The sequence below is a fragment of the Triturus cristatus genome, chromosome 4_2 (assembly GCF_964204655.1).
Source record: "Triturus cristatus chromosome 4_2, aTriCri1.1, whole genome shotgun sequence".
NCBI lineage: Eukaryota > Metazoa > Chordata > Amphibia > Caudata > Salamandridae > Triturus > Triturus cristatus.
Genome location: NC_140586.1, coordinates 96226629 through 96241994, shown reverse-complemented (window position 1 = coordinate 96241994; position 15366 = coordinate 96226629). Strand labels below are relative to the sequence as shown.

The 15366-nt window shown below is 53.2% G+C and overlaps 1 protein-coding gene across 2 annotated transcripts in view; it reads left to right on the top strand.

Moving 5' to 3' along the window:
- The window catches only part of LOC146833084 (complement C3-like), a 595871-nt gene that overhangs the window by 214905 nt on the left and 365600 nt on the right, over positions 1-15366 (top strand). The gene's annotated exons all lie outside the window — the stretch shown is intronic.

Genomic DNA, 15366 nt, shown 5'->3' with positions numbered 1-15366 from the left:
GGCAGTGGCACTGCCAAGAATAGCAGCATCACAGAGTCTGGCAGTGACAGGTTGAGGTGGGCAAAATTGTTCTGACTGGTAAAGGTGCACAAACGTCTTCTTCTGGGCCAGGCACTGCCAAGATTAGCAGCAGCCCATAGTCTGGCAGTGGCATGGTGAAGGCTAGCAGCATCTCAGAGTCTGGCAGTGGCACTGCCAAGAATAGCAGCATCACAGAGTCTGGCAGTGACAGGTTGAGGTGGGCAAAATTGTTCTGACTGGTAAAGGTGCACAAACGTCTTCTTCTGGGCCAGGCACTGCCAAGATTAGCAGCAGCCCATAGTCTGGCAGTGGCATGGTGAAGGCTAGCAGCATCTCAGAGTCTGGCAGTGGCACTGCCAAGAATAGCAGCATCACAGAGTCTGGCAGTGACAGGTTGAGGTGGGTAAAATTGTTCTGACTGGTAAAGGTGCACAAACGTCTTCTTCTGGGCCAGGCACTGCCAAGATTTGCAGCAGCCCATAGTCTGGCAGTGGCATGGTGAAGGCTAGCAGCATCTCAGAGTCTGGCAGTGGCACTGCCAAGAATAGCAGCATCACAGAGTCTGGCAGTGACAGGTTGAGGTGGGCAAAATTGTTCCGACTGGTAAAGGTGCACAAACGTCTTCTTCTGGGCCAGGCACTGCCAAGATTAGCAGCAGCCCATAGTCTGGCAGTGGCATGGTGAAGGCTAGCAGCATCTCAGAGTCTGGCAGTGGCACTGCCAAGAATAGCAGCATCACAGAGTCTGGCAGTGACAGGTTGAGGTGGGCAAAATTGTTCTGACTGGTAAAGGTGCACAAACGTCTTCTTCTGGGCCAGGCACTGCCAAGATTAGCAGCAGCCCATAGTCTGGCAGTGGCATGGTGAAGGCTAGCAGCATCTCAGAGTCTGGCAGTGGCACTGCCAAGAATAGCAGCATCACAGAGTCTGGCAGTGACAGGTTGAGTTGGGCAAAATTGTTCTGACTGGTAAAGGTGCACGAACGTCTTCTTCTGGGCCAGGCACTGCCAAGATTAGCAGCAGCCCATAGTCTGGCAGTGGCATGGTGAAGGCTAGCAGCATCTCAGAGTCTGGCAGTGGCACTGCCAAGAATAGCAGCATCAAAGAGTCTGGCAGTGACAGGTTGAGGTGGGCAAAATTGTTCTGACTGGTAAAGGTGCACAAACGTCTTCTTCTGGGCCAGGCACTGCCAAGATTAGCAGCAGCCCATAGTCTGGCAGTGGCATGGTGAAGGCTAGCAGCATCTCAGAGTCTGGCAGTGGCACTGCCAAGAATAGCAGCATCACAGAGTCTGGCAGTGACAGGTTGAGGTGGGCAAAATTGTTCTGACTGGTAAAGGTGCACAAACGTCTTCTTCTGGGCCAGGCACTGCCAAGATTAGCAGCAGCCCATAGTCTGGCAGTGGCATGGTGAAGGCTAGCAGCATCTCAGAGTCTGGCAGTGGCACTGCCAAGAATAGCAGCATCCTAGAGTCTGGCAGTGGCAGGTTGAGGTGGGCAAAATTGTTCTGACTGGTAAAGGTGCACAAACGTCTTCTTCTGGGCCAGGCACTGCCAAGATTAGCAGCAGCCCATAGTCTGGCAGTGGCATGGTGAAGGCTAGCAGCATCTAAGAGTCTGGCAGTGGCACTGCCAAGAATAGCAGCATCACAGAGTCTGGCAGTGACAGGTTGAGGTGGGCAAAATTGTTCTGACTGGTAAAGGTGCACAAACGTCTTCTTCTGGGCCAGGCACGGCCAAGATTAGCAGCAGCCCATAGTCTGGCAGTGGCATGGTGAAGGCTAGCAGCATCTCAGAGTCTGGCAGTGGCACTGCCAAGAATAGCAGCATCACAGAGTCTGGCAGTGACAGGTTGAGGTGGGCAAAATTGTTCTGACTGGTAAAGGTGCACAAACGTCTTCTTCTGGGCCAGGCACTGCCAAGATTAGCAGCAGCCCATAGTCTGGCAGTGGCATGGTGAAGGCTAGCAGCATCTCAGAGTCTGGCAGTGGCACTGCCAAGAATAGCAGCATCACAGAGTCTGGCAGTGACAGGTTGAGGTGGGCAAAATTGTTCTGACTGGTAAAGGTGCACAAACGTCTTCTTCTGGGCCAGGCACTGCCAAGATTAGCAGCAGCCCATAGTCTGGCAGTGGCATGGTGAAGGCTAGCAGCATCTCAGAGTCTGGCAGTGGCACTGCCAAGAATAGCAGCATCACAGAGTCTGGCAGTGACAGGTTGAGGTGGGCAAAATTGTTCTGACTGGTAAAGGTGCACAAACGTCTTCTTCTGGGCCAGGCACTGCCAAGATTAGCAGCAGACCATAGTCTGACAGTGGCATGGTGAAGGCTAGCAGCATCTCAGAGTCTGGCAGTGGCACTGCCAAGAATAGCAGCATCACAGAGTCTGGCAGTGACAGGATGAGGTGGGCAAAATTGTTCTGACTGGTAAAGGTGCACAAACGTCTTCTTCTGGGCCAGGCACTGCCAAGATTAGCAGCAGCCCATAGTCTGGCAGTGGCATGGTGAAGGCTAGCAGCATCTCAGAGTCTGGCAGTGGCACTGCCAAGAATAGCAGCATCACAGAGTCTGGCAGTGACAGGTTGAGGTGGGCAAAATTGTTCTGACTGGTAAAGGTGCACAAACGTCTTCTTCTGGGCCAGGCACTGCAAAGATTAGCAGCAGCCCATAGTCTGGCAGTGGCATGGTGAAGGCTAGCAGCATCACAGAGTCTGGCAGTGGCACTGCCAAGAATAGCAGCATCACAGAGTCTGGCAGTGACAGGTTGAGGTGGGCAAAATTGTTCTGACTGGTAAAGGTGCACAAACGTCTTCTTCTGGGCCAGGCACTGCCAAGATTAGCAGCAGCCCATAGTCTGGCAGTGGCATGGTGAAGGCTAGCAGCATCTCAGAGTCTGGCAGTGGCACTGCCAAGAATAGCAGCATCACAGAGTCTGGCAGTGACAGGTTGAGGTGGGCAAAATTGTTCTGACTGGTAAAGGTGCACAAACGTCTTCTTCTGGGCCAGGCACTGCCAAGATTAGCAGCAGCCCATAGTCTGGCAGTGGCATGGTGAAGGCTAGCAGCATCTCAGAGTCTGGCAGTGGCACTGCCAAGAATAGCAGCATCACAGAGTCTGGCAGTGACAGGTTGAGGTGGGCAAAATTGTTTGACTGGTAAAGGTGCACAAACGTCTTCTTCTGGGCCAGGCACTGCCAAGATTAGCAGCAGCCCATAGTCTGGCAGTGGCATAGTGAAGGCTAGCAGCATCTCAGAATCTGGCAGTGGCACTGCCAAGAATAGCAGCATCACAGAGTCTGGCAGTGACAGGTTGAGGTGGGCAAAATTGTTCTGACTGGTAAAGGTGCACAAACGTCTTCTTCTGGGCCAGGCACTGCCAAGATTAGCAGCAGCCCATAGTCTGGCAGTGGCATGGTGAAGGCTAGCAGCATCTCAGAGTCTGGCAGTGGCACTGCCAAGAATAGCAGCATCACAGAGTCTGGCAGTGGCAGGTTGAGGTGGGCAAAATTGTTCTGACTGGTAAAGGTGCACAAACGTCTTCTTCTGGGCCAGGCACTGCCAAGATTAGCAGCAGCCCATAGTCTGGCAGTGGCATGGTGAAGGCTAGCAGCATCTCAGAGTCTGGCAGTGGCACTGCCAAGAATAGCAGCATCACAGAGTCTGGCAGTGACAGGTTGAGGTGGGCAAAACTGTTCTGACTGGTAAAGGTGCACAAACGTCTTCTTCTGGGCCAGGCACTGCCAAGATTAGCAGCAGCCCATAGTCTGGCAGTGGCATGGTGAAGGCTAGCAGCATCTGAGAGTCTGGCAGTGGCACTGCCAAGAATAGCAGCATCACAGAGTCTGGCAGTGACAGGTTGAGGTGGGCAAAATTGTTCTGACTGGTAAAGGTGCACAAACATCTTCTTCTGGGCCAGGCACTGCCAAGATTAGCAGCAGCCCATAGTCTGGCAGTGGCATGGTGAAGGCTAGCAGCATCTCAGAGTCTGGCAGTGGCACTGCCAAGAATAGCAGCATCACAGAGTCTGGCAGTGACAGGTTGAGGTGGGCAAAATTGTTTGACTGGTAAAGGTGCACAAACGTCTTCTTCTGGGCCAGGCACTGCCAAGATTAGCAGCAGCCCATAGTCTGGCAGTGGCATAGTGAAGGCTAGCAGCATCTCAGAGTCTGGCAGTGGCACTGCCAAGAATAGCAGCATCACAGAGTCTGGCAGTGACAGGTTGAGGTGGGCAAAATTGTTCTGACTGGTAAAGGTGCACAAACGTCTTCTTCTGGGCCAGGCACTGCCAAGATTAGCAGCAGCCCATAGTCTGGCAGTGGCATGGTGAAGGCTAGCAGCATCTCAGAGTCTGGCAGTGGCACTGCCAAGAATAGCAGCATCACAGAGTCTGGCAGTGACAGGTTGAGGTGGGCAAAATTGTTCTGACTGGTAAAGGTGCACAGACGTCTTCTTCTGGGCCAGGCACTGCCAAGATTAGCAGCAGCCCATAGTCTGGCAGTGGCATGGTGAAGGCTAGCAGCATCTCAGAGTCTGGCAGTGGCACTGCCAAGAATAGCAGCATCACAGAGTCTGGCAGTGACAGGTTGAGGTGGGCAAAATTGTTCTGACTGGTAAAGGTGCACAAGCGTCTTCTTCTGGGCCAGGCACTGCCAAGATTAGCAGCAGCCCATAGTCTGGCAGTGGCATGGTGAAGGCTAGCAGCATCTCAGAGTCTGGCAGTGGCACTGCCAAGAATAGCAGCATCACAGAGTCTGGCACTGGCAGGTTGAGGTGGGCAAAATTGTTCTGACTGGTAAAGGTGCACAAACGTCTTCTTCTGGGCCAGGCACTGCCAAGATTAGCAGCAGCCCATAGTCTGGCAGTGGCATGGTGAAGGCTAGCAGCATCTCAGAGTCTGGCAGTGGCAGGTTGAGGTGGGCAAAATTGTTCTGACTGGTAAAGGTGCACAAACGTCTTCTTCTGGGCCAGGCACTGCCAAGATTAGCAGCAGCCCATAGTCTGGCAGTGGCATGGTGAAGGCTAGCAGCATCTCAGAGTCTGGCAGTGGCACTGCCAAGAATAGCAGCATCACAGAGTCTGGCAGTGACAGGTTGAGGTGGGCAAAATTGTTCTGACTGGTAAAGGTGCACAAACGTCTTCTTCTGGGCCAGGCACTGCCAAGATTAGCAGCAGCCCATAGTCTGGCAGTGGCATGGTGAAGGCTAGCAGCATCTCAGAGTCTGGCAGTGGCACTGCCAAGAATAGCAGCATCACAGAGTCTGGCAGTGGCAGGTTGAGGTGGGCAAAATTGTTCTGACTGGTAAAGGTGCACAAACGTCTTCTTCTGGGCCAGGCACTGCCAAGATTAGCAGCAGCCCATAGTCTGGCAGTGGCATGGTGAAGGCTAGCAGCATCTCAGAGTCTGGCAGTGGCAGGTTGAGGTGGGCAAAATTGTTCTGACTGGTAAAGGTGCACAAACGTCTTCTTCTGGGCCAGGCACTGCCAAGATTAGCAGCAGCCCATAGTCTGGCAGTGGCATGGTGAAGGCTAGCAGCATCTCAGAGTCTGGCAGTGGCACTGCCAAGAATAGCAGCATCACAGAGTCTGGCAGTGACAGGTTGAGGTGGGCAAAATTGTTCTGACTGGTAAAGGTGCACAAACGTCTTCTTCTGGGCCAGGCACTGCCAAGATTAGCAGCAGCCCATAGTCTGGCAGTGGCATGGTGAAGGCTAGCAGCATCTCAGAGTCTGGCAGTGGCACTGCCAAGAATAGCAGCATCACAGAGTCTGGCAGTGACAAGTTGAGGTGGGCAAAATTGTTCTGACTGGTAAAGGTGCACAAACGTCTTCTTCTGGGCCAGGCACTGCCAAGATTAGCAGCAGCCCATAGTCTGGCAGTGGCATGGTGAAGGCTAGCAGCATCTCAGAGTCTGGCAGTGGCACTGCCAAGAATAGCAGCATCACAGAGTCTGGCAGTGACAGGTTGAGGTGGGCAAAATTGTTCTGACTGGTAAAGGTGCACAAACGTCTTCTTCTGGGCCAGGCACTATCAAGATTAGCAGCAGCCCATAGTCTGGCAGTGGCATGGTGAAGGCTAGCAGCATCTCAGAGTCTGGCAGTGGCACTGCCAAGAATAGCAGCATCACAGAGTCTGGAAGTGACAGGTTGAGGTGGGCAAAATTGTTCTGACTGGTAAAGGTGCACAAACGTCTTCTTCTGGGCCAGGCACTGCCAAGATTAGCAGCAGCCCATAGTCTGGCAGTGGAATGGTGAAGGCTAGCAGCATCTCAGAGTCTGGCAGTGGCACTGCCAAGAATAGCAGCATCACAGAGTCTGGCAGTGACAGGTTGAGGTGGGCAAAATTGTTCTGACTGGTAAAGGTGCACAAACGTCTTCTTCTGGGCCAGGCACTGCCAAGATTAGCAGCAGCCCATAGTCTGGCAGTGGCATGGTGAAGGCTAGCAGCATCTCAGAGTCTGGCAGTGGCACTGCCAAGAATAGCAGCATCACAGAGTCTGGCAGTGACAGGTTGAGGTGGGCAAAATTGTTCTGACTGGTAAAGGTGCACAAACATCTTCTTCTGGGCCAGGCACTGCCAAGATTAGCAGCAGCCCATAGTCTGGCAGTGGCATGGTGAAGGCTAGCAGCATCTCAGAGTCTGGCAGTGGCACTGCCAAGAATAGCAGCATCACAGAGTCTGGCAGTGACAGGTTGAGGTGGGCAAAATTGTTCTGACTGGTAAAGGTGCACAAACGTCTTCTTCTGGGCCAGGCACTGCCAAGATTAGCAGCAGCCCATAGTCTGGCAGTGGCATGGTGAAGGCTAGCAGCATCTCAGAGTCTGGCAGTGGCACTGCCAAGAATAGCAGCATCACAGAGTCTGGCAGTGACAGGTTGAGGTGGGCAAAATTGTTCTGACTGGTAAAGGTGCACAAACGTCTTCTTCTGGGCCAGGCACTGCCAAGATTAGCAGCAGCCCATAGTCTGGCAGTGGTATGGTGAAGGCTAGCAGCATCTCAGAGTCTGGCAGTGGCACTGCCAAGAATAGCAGCATCACAGAGTCTGGCAGTGACAGGTTGAGGTGGGTAAAATTGTTCTGACTGGTAAAGGTGCACAAACGTCTTCTTCTGGGCCAGGCACTGCCAAGATTTGCAGCAGCCCATAGTCTGGCAGTGGCATGGTGAAGGCTAGCAGCATCTCAGAGTCTGGCAGTGGCACTGCCAAGAATAGCAGCATCACAGAGTCTGGCAGTGACAGGTTGAGGTGGGCAAAATTGTTCTGACTGGTAAAGGTGCACAAACGTCTTCTTCTGGGCCAGGCACTGCCAAGATTATCAGCAGCCCATAGTCTGGCAGTGGCATGGTGAAGGCTAGCAGCATCTCAGAGTCTGGCAGTGGCACTGCCAAGAATAGCAGCATCACAGAGTCTGGCAGTGACAGGTTGAGGTGGGCAAAATTGTTCTGACTGGTAAAGGTGCACAAACATCTTCTTCTGGGCCAGGCACTGCCAAGATTAGCAGCAGCCCATAGTCTGGCAGTGGCATGGTGAAGGCTAGCAGCATCTCAGAGTCTGGCAGTGGCACTGCCAAGAATAGCAGCATCACAGAGTCTGGCAGTGACAGGTTGAGGTGGGCAAAATTGTTTGACTGGTAAAGGTGCACAAACGTCTTCTTCTGGGCCAGGCACTGCCAAGATTAGCAGCAGCCCATAGTCTGGCAGTGGCATAGTGAAGGCTAGCAGCATCTCAGAGTCTGGCAGTGGCACTGCCAAGAATAGCAGCATCACAGAGTCTGGCAGTGACAGGTTGAGGTGGGCAAAATTGTTCTGACTGGTAAAGGTGCACAAACGTCTTCTTCTGGGCCAGGCACTGCCAAGATTAGCAGCAGCCCATAGTCTGGCAGTGGCATGGTGAAGGCTAGCAGCATCTCAGAGTCTGGCAGTGGCACTGCCAAGAATAGCAGCATCACAGAGTCTGGCAGTGACAGGTTGAGGTGGGCAAAATTGTTCTGACTGGTAAAGGTGCACAGACGTCTTCTTCTGGGCCAGGCACTGCCAAGATTAGCAGCAGCCCATAGTCTGGCAGTGGCATGGTGAAGGCTAGCAGCATCTCAGAGTCTGGCAGTGGCACTGCCAAGAATAGCAGCATCACAGAGTCTGGCAGTGACAGGTTGAGGTGGGCAAAATTGTTCTGACTGGTAAAGGTGCACAAACGTCTTCTTCTGGGCCAGGCACTGCCAAGATTAGCAGCAGCCCATAGTCTGGCAGTGGCATGGTGAAGGCTAGCAGCATCTCAGAGTCTGGCAGTGGCACTGCCAAGAATAGCAGCATCACAGAGTCTGGCAGTGGCAGGTTGGGGTGGGCAAAATTGTTCTGACTGGTAAAGGTGCACAAACGTCTTCTTCTGGGCCAGGCACTGCCAAGATTAGCAGCAGCCCATAGTCTGGCAGTGGCATGGTGAAGGCTAGCAGCATCTCAGAGTCTGGCAGTGGCAGGTTGAGGTGGGCAAAATTGTTCTGACTGGTAAAGGTGCACAAACGTCTTCTTCTGGGGCAGGCACTGCCAAGATTAGCAGCAGCCCATAGTCTGGCAGTGGCATGGTGAAGGCTAGCAGCATCTCAGAGTCTGGCAGTGGCACTGCCAAGAATAGCAGCATCACAGAGTCTGGCAGTGACAAGTTGAGGTGGGCAAAATTGTTCTGACTGGTAAAGGTGCACAAACGTCTTCTTCTGGGCCAGGCACTGCCAAGATTAGCAGCAGCCCATAGTCTGGCAGTGGCATGGTGAAGGCTAGCAGCATCTCAGAGTCTGGCAGTGGCACTGCCAAGAATAGCAGCATCACAGAGTCTGGCAGTGACAGGTTGAGGTGGGCAAAATTGTTCTGACTGGTAAAGGTGCACAAACGTCTTCTTCTGGGCCAGGCACTATCAAGATTAGCAGCAGCCCATAGTCTGGCAGTGGCATGGTGAAGGCTAGCAGCATCTCAGAGTCTGGCAGTGGCACTGCCAAGAATAGCAGCATCACAGAGTCTGGCAGTGACAGGTTGAGGTGGGCAAAATTGTTCTGACTGGTAAAGGTGCACAAACGTCTTCTTCTGGGCCAGGCACTGCCAAGATTAGCAGCAGCCCATAGTCTGGCAGTGGCATGGTGAAGGCTAGCAGCATCTCAGAGTCTGGCAGTGGCACTGCCAAGAATAGCAGCATCACAGAGTCTGGCAGTGACAGGTTGAGGTGGGCAAAATTGTTCTGACTGGTAAAGGTGCACAAACGTCTTCTTCTGGGCCAGGCACTGCCAAGATTAGCAGCAGCCCATAGTCTGGCAGTGGCATGGTGAAGGCTAGCAGCATCTCAGAGTCTGGCAGTGGCACTGCCAAGAATAGCAGCATCACAGAGTCTGGCAGTGACAGGTTGAGGTGGGCAAAATTGTTCTGACTGGTAAAGGTGCACAAACGTCTTCTTCTGGGCCAGGCACTGCCAAGATTAGCAGCAGCCCATAGTCTGGCAGTGGCATGGTGAAGGCTAGCAGCATCTCAGAGTCTGGCAGTGGCACTGCCAAGAATAGCAGCATCACAGAGTCTGGCAGTGACAGGTTGAGGTGGGCAAAATTGTTCTGACTGGTAAAGGTGCACAAACGTCTTCTTCTGGGCCAGGCACTGCCAAGATTAGCAGCAGCCCATAGTCTGGCAGTGGCATGGTGAAGGCTAGCAGCATCTCAGAGTCTGGCAGCGGCACTGCCAAGAATAGCAGCATCACAGAGTCTGGCAGTGACAGGTTGAGGTGGGCAAAATTGTTCTGACTGGTAAAGGTGCACAAACGTCTTCTTCTGGGCCAGGCACTGCCAAGATTAGCAGCAGCCCATAGTCTGGCAGTGGCATGGTGAAGGCTAGCAGCATCTCAGAGTCTGGCAGTGGCACTGCCAAGAATAGCAGCATCACAGAGTCTGGCAGTGACAGGTTGAGGTGGGTAAAATTGTTCTGACTGGTAAAGGTGCACAAACGTCTTCTTCTGGGCCAGGCACTGCCAAGATTTGCAGCAGCCCATAGTCTGGCAGTGGCATGGTGAAGGCTAGCAGCATCTCAGAGTCTGGCAGTGGCACTGCCAAGAATAGCAGCATCACAGAGTCTGGCAGTGACAGGTTGAGGTGGGCAAAATTGTTCCGACTGGTAAAGGTGCACAAACGTCTTCTTCTGGGCCAGGCACTGCCAAGATTAGCAGCAGCCCATAGTCTGGCAGTGGCATGGTGAAGGCTAGCAGCATCTCAGAGTCTGGCAGTGGCACTGCCAAGAATAGCAGCATCACAGAGTCTGGCAGTGACAGGTTGAGGTGGGCAAAATTGTTCTGACTGGTAAAGGTGCACAAACGTCTTCTTCTGGGCCAGGCACTGCCAAGATTAGCAGCAGCCCATAGTCTGGCAGTGGCATGGTGAAGGCTAGCAGCATCTCAGAGTCTGGCAGTGGCACTGCCAAGAATAGCAGCATCACAGAGTCTGGCAGTGACAGGTTGAGTTGGGCAAAATTGTTCTGACTGGTAAAGGTGCACGAACGTCTTCTTCTGGGCCAGGCACTGCCAAGATTAGCAGCAGCCCATAGTCTGGCAGTGGCATGGTGAAGGCTAGCAGCATCTCAGAGTCTGGCAGTGGCACTGCCAAGAATAGCAGCATCAAAGAGTCTGGCAGTGACAGGTTGAGGTGGGCAAAATTGTTCTGACTGGTAAAGGTGCACAAACGTCTTCTTCTGGGCCAGGCACTGCCAAGATTAGCAGCAGCCCATAGTCTGGCAGTGGCATGGTGAAGGCTAGCAGCATCTCGGAGTCTGGCAGTGATACTGCCAAGAATAGCAGCATCACAGAGTCTGGCAGTGACAGGTTGAGGTGGGCAAAATTGTTCTGACTGGTAAAGGTGCACAAACGTCTTCTTCTGGGCCAGGCACTGCCAAGATTAGCAGCAGCCCATAGTCTGGCAGTGGCATGGTGAAGGCTAGCAGCATCTCAGAGTCTGGCAGTGGCACTGCCAAGAATAGCAGCATCACAGAGTCTGGCAGTGACAGGTTGAGGTGGGCAAAATTGTTCTGACTGGTAAAGGTGCACAAACGTCTTCTTCTGGGCCAGGCACTGCCAAGATTAGCAGCAGCCCATAGTCTGGCAGTGGCATGGTGAAGGCTAGCAGCATCTCAGAGTCTGGCAGTGGCACTGCCAAGAATAGCAGCATCCTAGAGTCTGGCAGTGGCAGGTTGAGGTGGGCAAAATTGTTCTGACTGGTAAAGGTGCACAAACGTCTTCTTCTGGGCCAGGCACTGCCAAGATTAGCAGCAGCCCATAGTCTGGCAGTGGCATGGTGAAGGCTAGCAGCATCTCAGAGTCTGGCAGTGGCACTGCCAAGAATAGCAGCATCACAGAGTCTGGCAGTGACAGGTTGAGGTGGGCAAAATTGTTCTGACTGGTAAAGGTGCACAAACGTCTTCTTCTGGGCCAGGCACGGCCAAGATTAGCAGCAGCCCATAGTCTGGCAGTGGCATGGTGAAGGCTAGCAGCATCTCAGAGTCTGGCAGTGGCACTGCCAAGAATAGCAGCATCACAGAGTCTGGCAGTGACAGGTTGAGGTGGGCAAAATTGTTCTGACTGGTAAAGGTGCACAAACGTCTTCTTCTGGGCCAGGCACTGCCAAGATTAGCAGCAGCCCATAGTCTGGCAGTGGCATGGTGAAGGCTAGCAGCATCTCAGAGTCTGGCAGTGGCACTGCCAAGAATAGCAGCATCACAGAGTCTGGCAGTGACAGGTTGAGGTGGGCAAAATTGTTCTGACTGGTAAAGGTGCACAAACGTCTTCTTCTGGGCCAGGCACTGCCAAGATTAGCAGCAGCCCATAGTCTGGCAGTGGCATGGTGAAGGCTAGCAGCATCTCAGAGTCTGGCAGTGGCACTGCCAAGAATAGCAGCATCACAGAGTCTGGCAGTGACAGGTTGAGGTGGGCAAAATTGTTCTGACTGGTAAAGGTGCACAAACGTCTTCTTCTGGGCCAGGCACTGCCAAGATTAGCAGCAGCCCATAGTCTGACAGTGGCATGGTGAAGGCTAGCAGCATCTCAGAGTCTGGCAGTGGCACTGCCAAGAATAGCAACATCACAGAGTCTGGCAGTGACAGGATGAGGTGGGCAAAATTGTTCTGACTGGTAAAGGTGCACAAACGTCTTCTTCTGGGCCAGGCACTGCCAAGATTAGCAGCAGCCCATAGTCTGGCAGTGGCATGGTGAAGGCTAGCAGCATCTCAGAGTCTGGCAGTGGCACTGCCAAGAATAGCAGCATCACAGAGTCTGGCAGTGACAGGTTGAGGTGGGCAAAATTGTTCTGACTGGTAAAGGTGCACAAACGTCTTCTTCTGGGCCAGGCACTGCAAAGATTAGCAGCAGCCCATAGTCTGGCAGTGGCATGGTGAAGGCTAGCAGCATCTCAGAGTCTGGCAGTGGCACTGCCAAGAATAGCAGCATCACAGAGTCTGGCAGTGACAGGTTGAGGTGGGCAAAATTGTTCTGACTGGTAAAGGTGCACAAACGTCTTCTTCTGGGCCAGGCACTGCCAAGATTAGCAGCAGCCCATAGTCTGGCAGTGGCATGGTGAAGGCTAGCAGCATCTCAGAGTCTGGCAGTGGCACTGCCAAGAATAGCAGCATCACAGAGTCTGGCAGTGACAGGTTGAGGTGGGCAAAATTGTTCTGACTGGTAAAGGTGCACAAACGTCTTCTTCTGGGCCAGGCACTGCCAAGATTAGCAGCAGCCCATAGTCTGGCAGTGGCATGGTGAAGGCTAGCAGCATCTCAGAGTCTGGCAGTGGCACTGCCAAGAATAGCAGCCTCACAGAGTCTGGCAGTGACAGGTTGAGGTGGGCAAAATTGTTCTGACTGGTAAAGGTGCACAAACGTCTTCTTCTGGGCCAGGCACTGCCAAGATTAGCAGCAGCCCATAGTCTGGCAGTGGCATAGTGAAGGCTAGCAGCATCTCAGAGTCTGGCAGTGGCACTGCCAAGAATAGCAGCATCACAGAGTCTGGCAGTGACAGGTTGAGGTGGGCAAAATTGTTCTGACTGGTAAAGGTGCACAAACGTCTTCTTCTGGGCCAGGCACTGCCAAGATTAGCAGCAGCCCATAGTCTGGCAGTGGCATGGTGAAGGCTAGCAGCATCTCAGAGTCTGGCAGTGGCACTGCCAAGAATAGCAGCATCACAGAGTCTGGCAGTGACAGGTTGAGGTGGGCAAAATTGTTCTGACTGGTAAAGGTGCACAGACGTCTTCTTCTGGGCCAGGCACTGCCAAGATTAGCAGCAGCCCATAGTCTGGCAGTGGCATGGTGAAGGCTAGCAGCATCTCAGAGTCTGGCAGTGGCACTGCCAAGAATAGCAGCATCACAGAGTCTGGCAGTGACAGGTTGAGGTGGGCAAAATTGTTCTGACTGGTAAAGGTGCACAAACGTCTTCTTCTGGGCCAGGCACTGCCAAGATTAGCAGCAGCCCATAGTCTGGCAGTGGCATGGTGAAGGCTAGCAGCATCTCAGAGTCTGGCAGTGGCACTGCCAAGAATAGCAGCATCACAGAGTCTGGCAGTGGCAGGTTGAGGTGGGCAAAATTGTTCTGACTGGTAAAGGTGCACAAACGTCTTCTTCTGGGCCAGGCACTGCCAAGATTAGCAGCAGCCCATAGTCTGGCAGTGGCATGGTGAAGGCTAGCAGCATCTCAGAGTCTGGCAGTGGCACTGCCAAGAATAGCAGAATCACAGAGTCTGGCAGTGACAGGTTGAGGTGGGCAAAATTGTTCTGACTGGTAAAGGTGCACAAACGTCTTCTTCTGGGCCAGGCACTGCCAAGATTAGCAGCAGCCCATAGTCTGGCAGTGGCATGGTGAAGGCTAGCAGCATCTCAGAGTCTGGCAGTGGCACTGCCAAGAATAGCAGCATCACAGAGTCTGGCAGTGACAGGTTGAGGTGGGCAAAATTGTTCTGACTAGTAAAGGTGCACAAACGTCTTCTTCTGGGCCAGGCACTGCCAAGATTAGCAGCAGCCCATAGTCTGGCAGTGGCATGGTGAAGGCTAGCAGCATCTCAGAGTCTGGCAGTGGCACTGCCAAGAATAGCAGCATCACAGAGTCTGGCAGTGACAAGTTGAGGTGGGCAAAATTGTTCTGACTGGTAAAGGTGCACAAACGTCTTCTTCTGGGCCAGGCACTGCCAAGATTAGCAGCAGCCCATAGTCTGGCAGTGGCATGGTGAAGGCTAGCAGCATCTCAGAGTCTGGCAGTGGCACTGCCAAGAATAGCAGCATCACAGAGTCTGGCAGTGACAGGTTGAGGTGGGCAAAATTGTTCTGACTGGTAAAGGTGCACAAACGTCTTCTTCTGGGCCAGGCACTATCAAGATTAGCAGCAGCCCATAGTCTGGCAGTGGCATGGTGAAGGCTAGCAGCATCTCACAGTCTGGCAGTGGCACTGCCAAGAATAGCAGCATCACAGAGTCTGGCAGTGACAGGTTGAGGTGGGCAAAATTGTTCTGACTGGTAAAGGTGCACAAACGTCTTCTTCTGGGCCAGGCACTGCCAAGATTAGCAGCAGCCCATAGTCTGGCAGTGGCATGGTGAAGGCTAGCAGCATCTCAGAGTCTGGCAGTGGCACTGCCAAGAATAGCAGCATCACAGAGTCTGGCAGTGACAGGTTGAGGTGGGCAAAATTGTTCTGACTGGTAAAGGTGCACAAACGTCTTCTTCTGGGCCAGGCACTGCCAAGATTAGCAGCAGCCCATAGTCTGGCAGTGGCATGGTGAAGGCTAGCAGCATCTCAGAGTCTGGCAGTGGCACTGCCAAGAATAGCAGCATCACAGAGTCTGGCAGTGACAGGTTGAGGTGGGCAAAATTGTTCTGACTGGTAAAGGTGCACACACGTCTTCTTCTGGGCCAGGCACTGCCAAGATTAGCAGCAGCCCATAGTCTGGCAGTGGCATGGTGAAGGCTAGCAGCATCTCAGAGTCTGGCAGTGGCACTGCCAAGAATTGCAGCATCACAGAGTCTGGCAGTGACAGGTTGAGGTGGGCAAAATTGTTCTGACTGGTAAAGGTGCACAAACGTCTTCTTCTGGGCCAGGCACTGCCAAGATTAGCAGCAGCCCATAGTCTGGCAGTGGCATGGTGAAGGCTAGCAGCATCTCAGAGTCTGGCAGTGGCACTGCCAAGAATAGCAGCATCACAGAGTCTGGCAGTGACAGGTTGAGGTGGGCAAAATTGTTCTGACTGGTAAAGGTGCACAAACGTCTTCTTCTGGGCCAGGCACTGCCAAGATTAGCAGCAGCCCATAGTCTGGCAGTGGCATGGTGAAGGCTAGCAGCATCTCAGAGTCTGGCAGTGGCACTGCCA